This window comes from Camelina sativa, chromosome 2, assembly GCF_030686135.1.
Source record: "Camelina sativa cultivar CO46 ecotype springtype chromosome 2, ASM3068613v1".
NCBI lineage: Eukaryota > Viridiplantae > Streptophyta > Magnoliopsida > Brassicales > Brassicaceae > Camelina > Camelina sativa.
The window spans coordinates 26,971,885-26,975,578 of record NC_141881.1 but is presented as its reverse complement, the minus strand read 5'-3'; positions in this window follow the sequence as shown (position 1 = coordinate 26,975,578).

Genomic DNA, 3,694 nt, shown 5'->3' with positions numbered 1-3,694 from the left:
ATATACAGGAAAAGAACTATTTGACTTCTCCAGATGCTAAGAAGTCTCCAGCTACTAAGAGACCAGCTGATACGAAAAGACGGCCTTCCACGAGGAGAAATGTTAAAGAGTTAGAGGCGGCAGAGGAGGCCAAAGAGTTAGAGGCGGCAGAGAAGGCCAAAGAAGTAGATGCGTTAAAGAAGCCCAAAGAAGTAGCTGCGGCAAAGCAGGCTAAAGAAGTAGCTGCGGCTGGAGGTAGAGGTGGAGGTAGAGGTAGAGGTAGAGGTAGAGGTACAGGTAGAGGTACAGGTAGAGGTAGAGGTAGAGGTAGGGCGCCTACAAATCCTACTGCTGCTGTTGTGGCTGCTGGTGTTAAGCCGTTGAAATTTGTACTACCTGGAGGTTCAGAAGCTGGTGCAGAAGATATTACAGACGAGTATTTTGCTGAAGCCGACTCACTTGAACCTGAATCTGAGGATGATGAGGAGGAAAAGATTAGGCTTGATAGAATTAAAGCTTTAAGGCTGGAGAGTGTTAAGCTGTCAGCGGATGGGAGTGCATTGAATACACAACAAGATCATCCAAGCTGGATTTTCCCTAATATTGGAGACAACGGACTGACGTGCATGAGGAAGAACTGTTCACCTGGACCTGGAATATATGATCCTCTGGCACCTGTTGATCCGGTGAAGTTGCAGAAACTTTTGGAGTACCTAAAGAAAGCCGAGTATGACCCTTTAGACCCTTTTGCTTAACAAGTTAATAACAGCTTGTTAACATTATATTAACTTGTGTTTATTTGTTTGTTAGGAATATCCCGTTAGGCAAAGGTGGAATGGAAATTGAATTCTATAGGGTGCTAATGACCGAACGAAAGGAATGGCCAGTGAAGCCAGAAGAATATGGTAAATATGGGTGGGTTACTGATGAAGTAAGTTTATCTTAATGTCTTAGTTATTGTTGTCGTTGTCTGACTTATATTACATTATGGCTGCGTTGTTGTTTACTACTCAGTTTTCTGTTGTACAGCACTTGGGCGCGTTTATGAGAGTCCTTAGGTGTAGGTACAAACGAGATCCCTTCCCATTCCACAACAAACGCATTGCGTTGGTTCACCAGTGAAATGGTTCACCGTCATTATCCGTTGTTCAAGTCCGAACCCAAGTTTTTTACAATGACTGGCAATTGTTATGAAGAATTAGTTAAAGGTTTGATTCAATCAGATGAACAAACTAATTTGAAGTGGATAGAAGATGTGGATCACCTGTATATTGCTCCACAAATTGGAGGCGATCACTGGGTGGCGCTGCACGTGGATCTCAACAGAAGGCATATTGATTGCTATGATAGCATCGTGGGACAAGTAACCGGAGAGAGTGAGCTTAGAATGCTGAATGCTTGTAGGGCGTTTACGCGGATGATTCCAGCAATGATGAACGCGAACGTTCCTCACGAAATTCGTACACCTACTTACAAACAGTTTACCTTCAGGAGGAGGACAGTCTCCAAGGTCCCTCAAAACGTACAGGTTGGGTGACTGTGGCGTGTACGCTTTAAAGTTTATAGAATGTCTAGCGCTTGGTGTGTCTTTCGATGGAATCTGTGATCAAAACATCCAGGGTATACGTGTTAAAATGGCAGCAGAAATCTTCGATGAGTCACCTGATTTTATGAATCAGTTCACGTAAAAAACATTTGGATTTCTTTTGGTAGGTAGGAATTGCACTTTGGATATGTAAAAAAACCTTTGGATTTCTTTTGGTAGGAATTGTACTTGGATATGTAAAAAAACATCTGGATTTCTTTTGGTAGGAATTGTACTTGGATAAGAAAGTTCTTTGTTTAGTATCTTTTCAATGTTACGGCTGAGTTATGTACTTCACACGGCTGAGTTATAATTAAATATTGAATAAACATATATGTTATGGCTGAGTTATATATTTCGAACGGCTCAGTTATCTACTTCGTACGGATGAGTGAGTTATGGCTGAGTTATGTACTTGGGACGGCTTCGTTTAGTCTTTCGTGCCGTGCCTCGATATTACTAAAAGTGTTGTTGGGGAAGCCCAAACAATAATTCTGTGCCTGCTCAGATCCACACGCGTAATCAATTTATAAAGTTAGTTTTTTCACAATATATTATACAAAATAATTAAAAAATTGAACTCAAAATTCGAATAAAAAATCTTAAAATTCCGACAAAGTGATTAAGTGATGGCTGAGTTATTGACTTGCACGGCTGACTTATAAAATATTTGTAAATTTACATTATTATAACTCAACATTTAAATGTAAAATTGAATTATGAATATTACAATTATTATAACCAATAAAAAGTAATAATTATAGAGAAAGATTGATTTTTACACATTCTCACCAAGGATGTGTAAAACATACAACACATGACGTTTAGGGGTTAGGGTTAGGGTTAGGGTTGGGGTTTAGGGTTTGAGATGTAGGGTTCAGATTATTTGATTTTTGGATTTGGTTCTAATGTGTTTTAATGTGTATGGTTTAAGGTGGTAATATGGATATAATAATATTAGTACCATTTGAATATTTTTTTTAAAATCAAAAAATCAAAAAAATATTTGGTTATTTCCGGTTATGGGTCGGTTATAATATCTAACAATAAATAACCCAAATTATATTGTAATTAAGTAGATTAGCCTAATATAACAGAAATTAAGCCGAATATATCCAAAATTAATTAAACATACCAATTCAAAAATATCAAATTGGAAAATTTATTTTATCGGTCGGTTCGGTTTAGTCGGTTATTTAGTCATTCTAATAAATAACCCAAAGAATATTGCAATAAAGTAGATTAGCCTAATATAACCGAAATTAAGCCGAATATATCCGAAATAAACCAAACATACCAATTCAAAAATATCAAATTGGAAAATTTATTTTATCCGTCGGTTCGGTTAAGTCGGTTATTTAGTCATTCTAATTTGAGGGTTGGCTGAGATATCGTCTATTGACGGCTGAGTTATAATTAATCAGCGAGATTCTCGGCACGCAGCGAAAATCTCGCTGCACTCTGGTTGGTGGATTCAGCGGCGGTTACTTCCCATAATCCCTTACAAATAGGTTTGAGAGCCTGAGAGATTGAAATATTCCAACCTCCACAACTTTCCAAGATATACAGAGAAAGAGATGGTGACTACTCGATCTGCGAGGCTGAGACGGGCTCGGGAAAGGATAGCCGCTTCGGCGAGCGGTTCCAGCCGAACTGAAACGTCGAATAATCCCTCCGCCCAAGAGGGCGTGGAAACATTCCGCGTTCGCGCACCTGTTCCGCATGTCGATATGACGGGTGCAGAAGGGAGCCTCGTATGTCAGGAACTTCGAAGGTATCGAGCTCGCCGCTATAGGCTGGGGGCTCACTTTATGGCGAGACGCCGTAGATTGGCCGAAGTTTGTTGGCTTTATCGTTTGGACGGGACTATTCGGGTCCTGAACGAAATAATCGCCGAAGGTTTCTTCTTGGAGAAGTGGCGTATGACCGGGCTGCTCGCCGCGCATGCGGCGTGCCAAGAGCTGGTGGCGAGTATGGAGGTGCCTGTCCTTTTTGAGGCTGACTGTCAACCTCTCGAAGATACCGCGCTCCCGTTTACTGTGGATATCTGGGCCTACCGGGCTTCCATAGAGAGATTAAGGCGGTACGCCAATTTCCTGGAGTCGGCCGGCCCAATTTTCTGTGAGAGGC